At 42.3% G+C, this 14,714-nt stretch overlaps 1 protein-coding gene across 4 annotated transcripts in view; it reads right to left on the bottom strand.

Moving 5' to 3' along the window:
* The window catches only part of GREB1 (growth regulating estrogen receptor binding 1), a 97,941-nt gene extending 85,104 nt beyond the window's left edge, over positions 1 to 12,837 (bottom strand). For 3 of the 4 annotated variants that reach the window (XM_054021970.1, XM_054021969.1, XM_054021971.1), the window contains exon 1: positions 12,487 to 12,837. The gene's annotated coding sequence lies outside the window, so the exon portion shown is untranslated. The remainder of the gene's footprint in view (positions 1 to 12,486) is intronic. The other variant, XM_054021972.1, reaches the window with a different exon arrangement.
* Between the last annotated feature and the right edge of the window lie 1,877 nt (positions 12,838 to 14,714).

The following is a 14,714-nucleotide window of genomic DNA, read 5'->3' as shown; positions in this document are numbered from 1 at the left end:
AATGCTTTCTTCTGGAAAAAGATGTGGTCAGCCTACTTGCTCCCAACATTTAGCCACCATCAGGAAGTTAAATGCCATTCAGCAATCATCCATTTTATAAACATTTTTTCTATAGAGGTTGTTAGTTAATAAACGAGACCATTAGCCTTAACTTGCAAGATCCGTCAGACCTGATCATGTCCACTTAGGAAAATGTTATTGGTGACTCTATACCCATGTTTTGTTTGTTTTTAAGGACACACTGTCACCTAAATTTTATGTTTTTACAGCATCATATGCTTCAATGGTATTTGCATCTAATTCTTATAGGTGGGAACACATTCTATAGGAAATTTGCAAGGTTCTTCCAGTTTATAAACTCTGCCCCACTCAAAAAAACACATGTTACTCTATTATCTTTTCTTTCTTTAGAATAGAAATATGTGTATTGTTAAGTGGAATGTAAAAATATGTCTTCAGCACTTTCATAGCAAGTCAGCCAATGGAAAGAGCAGAAATTCCATCTCCAGATCTGTGAATACTTCAGAAACCACCATCACAGACACAAGTAAATTAAATGATCAGGGAAAATGAAGCCATTTTAAACTGTTGGGTTAATGGGTCTAATTCTCCTCTCATTTATACTTGTGTAAATCAGCTCTAACTCCAAAAAAGTCAATGAGTTACATCAAAATAAAACTGATATAAGTGAGAAAACCATCAAGCATTACTTTTCTCCATTAACAGTGATTTTTAGCTTGAGTATTTCTGAAAGAATCTTCAGCCACTCACATTCCACCTAAGCCCAAAACACTTCTATATACCAGTCAGTGACCATTTCATTCCTAAGGAAGGACCTTGTCCTTTGTTAATATCTCACATTCCAAACAGGGGCGGCTCCAGGCACCAGCACACCAAGCGTGTGCCTGGGGCGGCAAGCCGCGGGGGCGGCCTGCCGGTCGCTGTGGGGGCGGCAGGGAGCTTTCGGTGGCGCGCCTGCAGGAGGTCCACCAGTCCTGCGACTTTGGCAGCAATTCGGCGGCGGGTATGCCGAAACCGCAGGACCAGCGGACCTCCCGCAGGCATGCCGCTGAATCCGCGTTACCAGCCGGACCTCCCACAGGCACGCCGCCGAAAGCCACCTGACTGCCGTGCTTGGGGCGGCAAAATACATAGAGCTGCCCCTGATTCTAAATATGAAAATTAGGACACATGTGGTCTTAACTGGCTAGTCTGAAATTTTATAACAGTCAACAAGTTTCAAATGCAAAAAATGGAAAGCCCCTAGGAAAGGGCCATTTAAAAAAGTAAGCTCTTTCTAACATTGCATTGGTTAATAATTAGTTGTAAAAATATTCTATTGGTTATGGCCAGAATGAGGGGATTTTCAAATGTATATAAGAAATAATAATACTTCACATTCGTAATCTAAGTGATAAGATGTTCTGGTGATGGGGGCCATATGAACCCATTAGATAGTGATCCTTATTCTCCTTTGTAAATCTAACTCCATTTTACAGATGGTGAAAGTGAGAACTCAGAGAGGTGAAGTGACATGCTCAACGTGACACAGCAGGACACAGCAGGACAGTGACAGGATTAGAACTAGGCATCACCCTAGGTAACTCGGAGGGGGTTGTAAGACCACGAGAGTCAATGAAGCCACCCCGCACTAGGCCAAAGTGAACCAAAGCCCCTCCATGTTAAACTTTACTAACCTCACAGGCCAGCAGCTGGCAAGCGGTAGTGATAAGGGGAACCTACATGCTACTAGCTGAAGGACAAGATTACTTGCAGAAAGGAACAGTGCGAACAAGCTGCACAGCCAAGGTTGTTTAATGTAACTGCTGCAGAGGGAGGAAGGGGGAGGAAGGGGCGGAGGTAGGGAAGGAAAAAAAAAGAATAAAAAGGAAAAAACTGCTTGTATCAGTGCGCTTGATTTGAGACATGCTGGTCTCCTAGTGCCTATTCAGAACTCTTGAATAAACTTTGTCTGCTTCTCCACCCTGGTGTGTTCATTGGCGCGAAGCACACCGGGCAACAAACCCCGCTGTTACCCCCCTCGGGCCCTCTGTGCCGGCAACACTACTACTAAGTCTCTGAATATCTGCCTACTCAAATGCAGTTTAAAATCAGAGCCTTGATCTAGGGGTGCCAGGTGTCCGATTTTCGACCGGAATGCCCAGTAGAAAAGGGACCCTGGCAGCTCCCGGTCGGCACCACTGACCAAGCCGTTAAAAGTCCGGTCGGCGGCACAGCAGAGCTAAGGCAGGCTCCCTGCCTGCCGTGACTCCGTGCGGTTCCCAGAAACGCGGCATGTCCCCACTCCGCTCCTATGCATAGGGGCAGCCAGGGGGCGCCACACGCTGCCCCCGCCCCAAGCGCTGGCTCTGCAGCTCCCATTGGCCAGGAATTACAGCCAATGGGAACTGCAGAGGCTGCGCCTGTGGACAGGGCGGTAGGTGGAGCCTCCTGGCCGCATCTCCGCGTAGGCAGAATGAGCCCTTCATTGATTCTCCCAGCTGCTTGAGAGAGGGCTTTTAATGCCAGTATAACCAAGCTATGGAAGGGTTGTTTCTTACTAGCTGTAAGATGACTGACATCCCTTCCAACCAACAAGACCAGCCATTTCTTTTAAACTTGGGAGGCTGAGCCCCACCCACCCAGAATGTGGTACCTGAGTTGTCAAATGCTGACCCCTGGCTCCAGGCAGTGATCACAGTGAGCCCCGTTTTCCTGGTCCACTGGACTTGGCATGTACAGCCCAGATTTATGTCTCTCTCTCTCTCTCTCTCTCAGCTACAAGTGGGTGTCACAGGCAGAAGTTTTAAATGCCTGTGAAATTCCAAGCAACAATCGGAGACAGTGACCAGATCAATTGAGAAGGCTAGTGCAGCAGCAGAATAGCCCAATATCCTGGCTACTGATAGAGAGTTTCTCTTTGATTTATCACATTGTCACTCACCCTGGAGAGGCTACAGAGGAAAAATACCTTCCACTGCTGCTTAAATCCATGATAAACAGGAGACTAAGATCACACTGAGACACATCAGCATCAAAGCAATAGATGTTGCCTCCAACAAAGCAATTTAGGGCAATATAATGGGATCTTTCAGACAATGCTGCCTTGCACATGAAAAGATAACTGGCACTGTAAACAAGAAAAGAGCCATCCTAAAAATGGAAAGTGGTAGCAAGAAGTCTATGTGAATCCAGAGAGATCAGCATTCAACCTCCAACCACGGAATAATCAAAATTCCTACAGCAAGGGGTGTTTGTGCAATATAGAAGGAGAAGGATGGCCACTTTGACTAAGGATTACTATTCTAGTGTATCAGGGAAGAGACTCAAGGTCAAGTTCAATTTTTCCCTACCCAGACCTTGACAAAGAAAGCCACTTGCATTACTCTGCAGTGGTCCTTTCCCCAGGGTTACAAAGTCAGTTACTTCTCAGCCAGGAAGCCATCTCGGGCATCAGTCATGGTAGAATAGGGGAAAGACTATAGCAAAAGGAGATCCAGTCAAAGAAAGAGGATTCAGCTAGAACTCCCACGTTTAATAAGATCAACCAAAGTGCAAACCTCATACAGAAAATTGGCTGCAAGTTTGTATAGCATCCAGTATTATGGGGCTCCAATTCAACCATATTATACTACCACAATGTAAATATTTACATTATTTCTAGTACTTCTATTTGGAGATCTTGGAATAGGGACTTTAGAAAAGAGGGTGCAGTGCCAGGCCTGGGCCAAGGAATGTATATTTAGTAGAATTGATATAGTACAGTAAATGTAGCTATTATTGAGAAGGAGACAACAGTCAATATAAATTAGAAATTATGAACTACACAAAACTGATAAGGAAAACTAAAGACATCTGGGAAAAATTATGGGTAGCAGGGCTAAGGATAATAAGGAGGAGGATTTCTTCTGGTCTTGGCACCTTTAGGGTGTGCATTTTAGAATATAGAATAGAATCATAGAATATCAGAGTTAGAAGGGACCTCAGGAGGTCATCTAGTCCAACCCCCTGCTCAAAGCAGGACCAATCCCCAGACAGATTTTTTGCCCCAGATCCCTAAATGGCCCCCTCAAGGATTGAATTCACAACCCTGGGTTTAGCAGGTCAATACTCGAACCACTGAGCTATATCCCTCCCCTCTGAAACGCCAATGTCTAGCTTACTTTTTTTTTATTTAATAAGATGAGAGTTTCAGGTATTCATATAAATTGAGGAGCTGGAGTTTTTAAAAGACACCTAAGCTTGTGAGAGTTGGAAATGCTAAGACACGGACAGACATAGCTTGGCTTGTGTGGAAAGGGAGATGTGCGGCTCCCATGGTACCATCCCCCTTTTCTTGGAGCCTGAAGAGAAGGCTTTGTAGGAGGAGGATTATTGGGCAGAGAAGGTAACCAGGACAGTTGAGACTAATGCTCTCTGCGCATTGTCTCTCCTGGCAACTCACCAACAGGGAATCCGCAGAAAGGTGATTGCATCTGTGGGCAGTGTGCAGTCTTATTCTCACTGGAAAAGGGGAGAGGAAGGCGAGCCCCCAGAACCATTAGCCCAATGGTTATGGCACTCCCTGAGGAAGTGGGAGACTGAAGTTCAATTCCCCCCTCTGTCTGATGAGAAGGGATTTGAACTTGGGTTTCTATTTAGAAAAACTGGACGTGCACAAGTCCATGGGGCCGGATGCGCTGCATCCGAGGGTGCTAAAGGAGTTGGCGGGTGAGATTGCAGAGCCATTAGCCATTATTTTTGAAAACTCATGGCGATCGGGGGAGGTCCCAGATGACTGGAAAAAGGCTAATGTAGTGCCCATCTTTAAAAAAGGGAAGAAGGAGGATCCGGGGAACTACAGGCCAGTCAGCCTCACCTCAGTCCCTGGAAAAATCATGGAGCAGGTCCTCAAGGAATCAATTATGAAACATTTAGAGGAGAGGAAAGTGATCAGGAACAGTCAGCATGGATTCACGAAGGGGAAGTCGTGCCTGACTAACCTAATTGCCTTCTATGATGAGATAACTGGCTCTGTGGATGAGGGGAAAGCAGTGGATGTGTTATTCCTTGACTTTAGCAAAGCTTTTGATACGGTCTCCCACAGTATTCTTGCCGCCAAGTTAAAGAAGTATGGGCTGGATGAATGGACTGTAAGGTGGATAGAAAGCTGGCTAGATCATCGGGCTCAACGGGTAGTGATCAATGGCTCCATGTCTAGTTGGCAGCCGGTTTCAAGCGGAGTGCCCCAAGGGTCGGTCCTGGGGCCGGTTTTGTTTAATATCTTTATTAATGATCTGGAGGATGGTGTGGACTGCACTCTCAGCAAGTTTGCAGATGACACTAAACTAGGAGGCGTGGTAGATACACTAGAGGGTAGGGATTGGATACAGAGGGACCTAGACAAATTAGAAGATTGGGCCGAAAAAAACCTGATGAGGTTCAACAAGGACAAGTGCAGAGTCCTGCACTTAGGACGGAAGAATCCCATGCACTGCTACAGACTAGGGACCGAATGGCTAGGTAGCAGTTCTGCAGAAAAGGACCTAGGGGTCACAGTGGACGAGAAGCTGGATATGAGTCAACAGTGTGCTCTTGTTGCCAAGAAGGCTAACGGCATTTTGGGCTGTATAAGTAGGGGCATTGCCAGCAGATCGAGGGACGTGATCGTTCCCCTTTATTCGACATTGGTGAGGCCTCATCTGGAATACTGTGTCCAGTTTTGGGCCCCACACTACAAGAAGGATGTGGAAAAATTGGAAAGAGTCCAGCGGAGGGCAACAAAAATGATTAGGGGTCTGGAGCACATGACTTATGAGGAGAGGCTGAGGGAACTGGGATTGTTTAGTCTCCAGAAGAGAAGAATGAGGGGGGATTTGATAGCAGCCTTCAACTACCTGAAGGGGGGTTCCAAAGAGGATGGAGCTCGGCTGTTCTCAGTGGTGGCAGACGACAGAACAAGGAGCAATGGTCTCAAGTTGCAGTGGGGGAGGTCCAGGTTGGATATCAGGAAAAACTATTTCACTAGGAGGGTGGTGAAACACTGGAATGCGTTACCTAGGGAGGTGGTGGAGTCTCCTTCCTTGGAGGTTTTTAAGGCCCGGCTTGACAAAGCCCTGGCTGGGATGATTTAGCTGGGAATTGGTCCTGCTTTGAGCAGGGGGTTGGACTAGATGACCTCTTGAGGTCCCTTCCAACTCTGATATTCTATGATCTCTCAGGTGAGTGCCTGAGATAGTCTGATGTGGAAATCTCTCCTGCTGAAGCTGCTCCACTGTGTGTAAATAATTAAATATGCATTTGAAAAGAGAGAGAATGACTCTGTAGTCCAGTGGTCAGGGCACTCACCTAAAAATGGGAAACCCATGTTCAAATCCCTTCTCCTCATCAGGCAGAGAGGGGAATTATACCAGGGCCTCACACATCCCAGATGAGTTCCCTACTACTGGGCTAAAGGTTATAAGGAGGCTGTTATCATCTCCCCCTCCCTGTGTGTGTGTGTCTGAGCAAGCCTATAGGATAGGGTCCCACATGTGTGGGGAATGCTTAGTTTCACCTGGTACGATAATCCCCATTGAGGCTTTTCCATGAAAGAGGTGCCAGCTGTCAGACATAGGTAGCTGAACTCATGCCCAGAGGCAGAAACTTCAAGTTGCCTAGGTACCAAATGTTGTAAATTTAGGGGCTGAAGAACTTTAGGTGTCACCTCAGCAGGGGTTTTGAGGATTTGGGATTTCGTAGCCTAAAGTGGGAGTTAGGTGCCTAAGTCCTTTGATGAATAAGGGGTCTACTGACTGCAGAAAGTGGGGTTATGGAAAAAAGGCCAGTGGAGTCTGTATCTATTTAAGTAGATGTCTATTAAGTGTTCCCCAAGAAATATGTGAGGAAAAGGGGAAAATATATGGCTACTAAATGGAAAATAAAAGAAACAGTCAGGAGAGAAATGGTATTTTGGTATTTAAGAATAATACAAATGAGAGAAAAAAATTAAAATCTGCCAAGAGTAATTGACACTGTCCTTTTAAAACATACTTATGCACTCAAGAAGTTAATCCCAATAAGTTTATTAAATTAGAGAGAGGGACAGTGTCTAGAAATGTTTTTTAATTTCACACCCTTTCTATTCTGGAAATCAAATATGAACATCTACAGGACCCATTAGTTACGACACTACATCTGATAGGGATTGGTTTGCTTATGCAAAATAACTGAGTTAGCTCAACTGTGGCTAGCCATCCACATCACTAAAAAAAATACTACAAATGGCACTAATTGGTTCCCATTTGACTCTCAATAACACCAAAGTGGGCACTTTCACTCCCAGAGGCCGTCCTTTAAATCAGGACTGAAACACAATGTCAGGCCAGTGTGAGGAAGCTGTATGTCCACTTCCTTTGCTGTACCTGTCCCATCGATAAATGATAGGAGCTGTTCTCTGGGCATGCCCATGAGCACCTTTCATGAGCAGAGTTACACATAAGTGAAGAAAAAGGAGTTGAAAAGAACAGAACTAGGCTTTGGTTGTTAAGCAAAATTCTGGTGGGAGCGGCATAGGCATGTTGATTTAACAAACCTCACATTAAAGATTGTGTGCTAATAAAATTATATTCAAATGACTATAAATACTACAGCCATGTACAAAACCACATCAGTTCTCTTCAGAGAAAAGGAAACTGTCACTGGCGTACCACAGAATTGTCATTCACTGTAGTGCTCTATGGTGTGGTTTTTGTATAGGGCTATGCACATCTACAATAGAACTGGCTAGAACATTTCCGCCAAAGTGAAATTTTGGCAAAATATGCTGATTCTTTGAAGTTGTATCAATTTCTGTGAAACTTTTGTCAGGAATGTTTTTACAGAGAGAGAAGCCAGGTGGTCAGGGTACTGGCCTAGGATGTGGGAGACTCAGCATGATTTGCAATTATTTGGGACAAAAACCTCTACTCTGAATCAGACAGAGCAGGGACTTGAACCTGACTCTCCCACAACCTAGGCCAATGCGCAACCCAGCCTCATCCTTTTCACAAAACCATTCAAAATGTTTTCTTTTCATTCCATTGCATAATGAAAACAAATTTTAAAACTGTGAAGGTTGTCACCAGACGGAGTTGTCATACCCTGGTCAGCTCTAATCTATACAAAGTGTTAATTGTAGTCACTTACCTATTAGGCTCCAAAAGGCTAATGGAATCTCACCATGAAAAGATCTCCTTTTTCACTTAGGAGTCAGGTTATGGCAATTCGCTAGGCCCCACCTCAGCATTACAATTTTAAAAGCAACATTAAAGCTTTAACATCAAACACAGTTATCCTAGCTAGAACTCCGACAGCACCCTTTTCTGTAATCATATCTTAGAATTCGTACCTCTTCAATGGAATTAGATCAGAAATTGCTTCCTAATGGTACCAATTTGGAAAGTATCTCATCACTGAACATAGAGGTTGAGGATTAAGGCTGATGACAGGACACAGAAAATAATCCTACCCCTTTGTCCAGCCAAAAACAGTTTTGCTTCTGTTTCCATAAAAAGATATATGCTGTAAGAGTACTGGTCTGATCTCTGAGCTGCCACTTTCTTTGCTGTACTTTTTATTTTTATCTCATTTGTTATTTTGGTCCTGAAAACTAGTTCAACATGAAGACTGGATTTCTTCTGCACTGAAAGTGATCCAATAATGATTTCCTCTGCTGACTCATGTTTCCAGGCAACAGAATCTCGGAGTAAGAATTCAGAATGCAAGTTGCCAAACTTTCAAGTATACCATGCAGAAGAGCTCAAAAAGGGGAAGGGGACCACCCGGCTTTCTAGCAATTTTGGATTAAAAATAAAACTATTTCAAATCCAGTCTTTGAAATTAGTGTCCTTGCCCAGAGTGAGAAAAACAAGGAGGTTTTTTTTTCTTTAACATTGGCACCCTTCACAAAGATTAATATACATACTGTTGCAATAAATATATAACTGTCCCTGCTAGGGTTTTGCTAATGAAAAATGTATCTGCTCATTGTTGCCTAATTTCCCTCTGTGGCTTTGAAAATCACCCCAAAACATCCATACCAAAGTGGAAAACCTGCTAGGAAAGCAATGCTGCCACTCTCAAACAGACAAGGTATCAAACAATTCACAAGAGACCAAGGGCTCATTTTTTGCCATACAACCAATTTTCTTTTTCATTTTTGGCCACTGAAATAGGAAACATTTCAGCCCCAAAATCAAAAGCCTTTGGGCTTTGGCTGAAAATTTTCAGCCAGAAAAAAAAAATCAGTTTCTTTGAAGGGGCTAATTTTTCACTGTAACCCCCAAAATTCCTGCAGGAAGTTTTGACAAAAATGAAAAATGTATCATCTAAATTTTCTACAGGAATGAACCACCATTTCCTGACCAGATCTACAGATAACCAATACAAAAAGTATCAGAGGGGTAGCCATGTTAGTCTGGATCTGTAAAAGCAGCAGAGTCCTGTGGCACCTTATAGACTAACAGACATATTGGACCATGAGCTTTCGTGGGTGAATACCCACTTGGTCCAGAGTATTCACCCACGAAAGCTCATGCTCCAATACATCTGTTAGTCTATGAGGTGCCACAGGACTCTGCTGCCAATACAAAAAGCTCAACTAGATATTGCATAAATCCACCAAGCAATAAATCAATTAAAGGATATGATCATTTATTAGTTTTGGTGGTCCGGCCTGAGGCATTATTGTCAGTTCAGTGCAGAGAAATTTGCAATGCTACAACTTGTGGTGTTCTACTTCTATGGAGAAACAGAGAATTCCAATTTACAATTTACAATTTACAAATTTCCTTTCATTAATTAAGCATGAATAACAGTTCCCCCTTTAAGACTTAGTTTTGGCCCTTTTTAAAGCTTACTTTATAAAGTAAAAAACAAACTGCTTTGAGCCTGAAGTTTCTCATGCTAGACCCAAGCCAGAGCTGAATTTATTTGAAAAATTTGAAGCCAGAAATACAAATCATTTTGAGTTATGATGTTCTGAAATTTTGATATTTATTCAGTTTTGGAAAAAAAGGGTCGGTTTTTTACCTCTTCTAGTTTGTAATAAATCTTGCCATATAAAGTTCAAATGGGTCTTAATTACACATCTTTATTGAGATCTCATATATTAAACTACTTTCCCAAAGTTTACTTTCCAAATATAAGAGTTATTCAAAAATGCACACTGGGAACTCTGTCGGGGTGTGGGGGGGTTATAATTAATTTTAGATGTCTGGGAAAAGTTGTAAATTCTGTTGAATTTGTGGAATTCCTAATCTCCAGAAGGACCATGCTCATAACCTCTCTAAATCCCACATTTTACATATCACAGAAGGGGGGAAGCTCATAAACTAAGTCTGAATTATGTGAGTCTTGACAGTGGGTCTCACAGCAGTTACAAGACTCTTTAATTAAGGTGTTGCATAATTTTAGGGGAGGTATAGAATGGAGGAAGAAGATCTAGGACAGTAAAAAGATTTTAGGGGATCCTTAACTGAACATTTATTGATGTTTGGGTATTTAGTTTCTGTTTGTTTCTTAACTATAACCTTCTGACAACATTGTTAGTTTTCATTGGAAACCTATTCTCAGCCTTAACTCTGGTTTAAGGGGGTTTTTGTTTGTTTTTCGTCTAGGAATGTATAGCCAACCATACATTTCATTCTTTAATCCCTTGCTAGCCCAGCAGCAGGTCTAGGACCCACTTCTTGAAAAGCATATGTAGAGCTGGGTGACAGTCCAGCATTACGATAATACTGCAGACTAAGCCTAATATATGATGTGGCAATAAATACATTTAGGCAATAGGATTGCATCCTGTAGATGCTTTGACATTCCTCCCTGCAGGAAACAAAGTATTCTAATGCAGATTTGATTTTCCTGCGGGATCTCATAAACTTTGCAGGTGTTACTCTGGAGAGAAAAAAAATCACTAATCAGCAGTTTCGACTGTAGTTCAATTGACATGCTTTACTCCTCTCCCAGCCTAGATCCCCAACCCTATTGCCAGTCAAGCAGCTCTGCTCTGACCCTAGTTCGACTTTTAAGTGTTGCTTTGATCAGCTTCTGGCTTTTGATTAAAGCAGCTCTTTCAGACACCACTTTCAAACTCCCTTAAAAAGAATTACATGTATAAAACACATTGAGTTTGTTGAGCAGCAGGAAGGAGCAAACCAGGGCTAGGAGCGGATGGCTGAAGTAGCAGGTAGGAGCTGAGTGGAAAATGTTCCCATGATAATACTGGCCCAGATCATACCCTCTCCCAGCTCCATGCACATAGTGGACCCTATGTGCATAGATCGTCTTGCTCCTGGTTAACAGAGGGGCTCAGCTGCCTCTAGGTTCTACCCCAAACACACCTATTCTGGGCTTCACAGAGATATTTCAAAGGTGTGAGGAGGCACTGGTGACCGGGCAGGCCACAGAGAAGTGGGCAAACTTCTCCCCCATCCAACCCCATGGAGATTCTTAGGAAAATGTAACACAGCCTGGGATATATTATCTTTCCTGCAGAGTGCTGCCTACACACCCCAGTACCACGTTCCACAGAACCATTCTGATAGGGACTGGATTGTGAGAGTCCTTCCAAGGTCCAAAACCAGTGTGCAGGCAGAGGATCTCTGTGTGGTTGTCCCTCAGCTTCCACGGGTCCTACAGGATCCACCAGATTTGGGGGCAGTAGTTCATTCCAGAGAGGAGGTCAAATTCTGTTCCCCCAGTAGAATACTAGAAAACTCCATGTGGACAGACTCAGAGATTTCCTCTATCTGACCCACACTTTTATACAGTCCTACATGGAAAAGACTAAATACATGTTAAAAGTTCGAGCAGAAGGGAGTCTAAAATATCTTAGATCCTGTTTGTGATGAAGCTGCTGAAGAGTTATAACAAATAGTAATCTCTCTAGATACTATTTCATTGTGAGATAAAATCCACCACCATCCAGTCACCGATTCATTTATGAAATAATTTCTATTTATAATTTACTTTAAAACTATACTGCATCAGAAAAAAACCATGTAATCACAGTGTTTAGAACAATGCATCTTTGGTTAAAGGGACACCACTAAGATAAAATCTCAGCCTTTTCACAAATAAATTGAAAGTAGTTTTAGTCATTTGCCCAAGTTCCCTGTTTTAAACCCAGCTTTTATAGATTTAAAATAATCATTTTCTACTTTATTTAAATGTCTCCCTTGTTTCTGGGAAAGAGCCACTCACCCAACAGGAGAACTGACCGACAACACAAAGGATACACATAGTGCAGACAAATGCATAAAGTATAAAAAAAAACCTGAGACACTGGCAATTTTTAAACTCTTTCATTACAACAGTTTAAAATGCTATTTGTAACATAAAATGAGGCAGAAGTGTGAATAATAATATTAATAGCGGTAAAATTTATATTTTGATGGAATCCCTTTAGCATCACAAAATTCTCATTTTGAAAATATTACTGATACAGATAAAAATAAATAAGTTTGCACAAAGCAAAATGCACTGTACCTTAAAGAAAGTTATGCTTCCTGATTACACCCAGTGAGTTAATCCCAAAATTTCACATTTTGATTGCAATCCCAGAGGATTTACACCCTGTGATAACGGCTAGTAACTTTCTTCATGGAGTTTTCTTTCCTTTGATTTAGGAGAATCTGCTGCTTTGGAGTATAGGTTAGGAGCACTTAAGGCTTCTGAGTCAGTGCAGTGCGCAACTAAACATTCAGTCAGGTCGTCATGACATGAACATTCTTCTGTCCCAGTAGAACACAGGAAGGTTTCAAAGCTATCTGCTCTGTAGCTACGACAAAAACAAAATAATCAGACTCTCATACAACCTATCAAGCTGTTCTATAATTTGTGTGCCCTCTGTGCTAGATGACAAATGGTATGACTTTATGTCTTATTAACACTGAAGTGTTTTGCTAGGTCATGTTGCTCCCAGCCAGGTACATATCAATCTGTCGGCCTAAAGCAATATTAACATCAACAGATTTTTTTTTAAAGAAACAGGAACGCCCTTTTGCATTATGCAGATAGAAAAACACTTGAAGAGAACAAAAGACTTCTGTTTGTACAAGACTCTATTATATTAACAGAAGGAAAGATTAACAGGAGAATGAAAGTTAAATATGTTGCTACATTGTCTGTGTGTCTTCTAAATAAAATGGGTAGGAAATTAAACATTTCATAGGTATATGGAAAACCTTTTATGTTCAGCATATTGCTGGATGCACAAAGCAGCAACTACAGTATTACATTTAAAGGGACCACTGTATTACATGTAAAGGGATCACTTGTCAGGGTGCTAATCATATTTCTAAAATATTGACTTACATTATTTGTAATATATCACCTGAGATTACCAAAACTGAAACTGTTTTTAAAAAAAATCTAATTTTATTTCCCCAATGGCTCCAGTTTAATGAAGTACTTAAGCATATGTTTAATTTTATTCATGTTTAAGTCCCATTAAAAACAGTGACCCTAACTGAAGTCAATAGGACTTAGGACATGCTTACATGAATTATGACTCTGCAAACTTTAGTTTTTGCATTTCTGCTACACTGAACAATGACAACAGATTAGATGTCCTTTTTCTTTATAGTCCTTTTCTATTCAGCTTCACATTCAAGTTCTCAGACACAAACACACTACTGCAATATTTGGAATGTAAAGACCACAAGTGAATCTTTAGGAGGTACATACATATGTTTGTGTGGAAAAAATAAAGAGATTTCCACTGGAGTTTTTAAAAAATGGAACATCTTTTCTGTTGTACTTAATATTTGTAAAATACTGTTATGAGCTAGTGGAAACCTTGTTAAGAGTTGAGTCAAAACCTTGATATTGATGGAGATTAACTGTAAGAATAAGTTAATCACAAGCTCTCACCTAAAACAAAAGGATTATGTGCACCTCCCCAGGAGCTTTGGACTGTATGGGTATTGTTTTGGGTAGGGGGATGTGGGAGTGGGTGAAGGCAGAAGACAAAACCACAGACAAACTGCTTGAAAAAGCAAAGCAGAAGCTTGTAAGCATGGTGTGAGCCTGAGGCCTGGTCTACACTATGAGTTTAATTCTAATTTAGCAGTGTTAAATCGAATTAACCCTGCACTCATCCACACAACGAAGCCATTTATATAAAGGGCTCTTAAAATCGATTTCTGTACTCCTCCCTGATGAGCGGAGTAGCGCCAAAATAGATATTGTCATTTTGAATTAGGGCTAGTGTGGCTGCAATTTGATGGTATTGGCCTCCGGGAGCTATCCCACAGTGCACCACTGTGACCGCTCTGGACAGCAATCTGAACTCTGATGCACTGGCCAGGTAGACAGGAAAAGCCCCGCGAACATTTGAATTTCATTTCCTGTTTGCCCAGCACAGGAGAGCACAGGTGACCACAGAGAGCTCATCAGCACAGGTAACCATGCAGGCCGATAATCGAAAAAGAGCACCAGCATGGACCGTACGGGAGATACTGGATCTGATCGCTATATGGGGAGAGGATTCAGTGCTAGCAGAACTTCGTTCGAAAAGACGAAATGCCAAAACTTTTGAAAAAATCTCCAAGGGCATGATGGAGAGAGGCCACAATAGGGACTCAGAGCAGTGCCGTGTGAAAGTCAAGGAGCTCAGACAAGCCTATCCGAAAACAAAGGAGGCAAACAGTCGCTCCGGGTCAGAGCCGCAGACATGCCGCTTCTACGCTGAGCTGCATGCAATTCTAGCTGCA

This window comes from Malaclemys terrapin, chromosome 3 (assembly GCF_027887155.1).
Source record: "Malaclemys terrapin pileata isolate rMalTer1 chromosome 3, rMalTer1.hap1, whole genome shotgun sequence".
Classification (NCBI taxonomy): domain Eukaryota; kingdom Metazoa; phylum Chordata; order Testudines; family Emydidae; genus Malaclemys; species Malaclemys terrapin.
The sequence above is the reverse complement of the archived record's forward strand: the minus strand, read 5'-3'. Positions and strand labels throughout refer to the sequence as shown.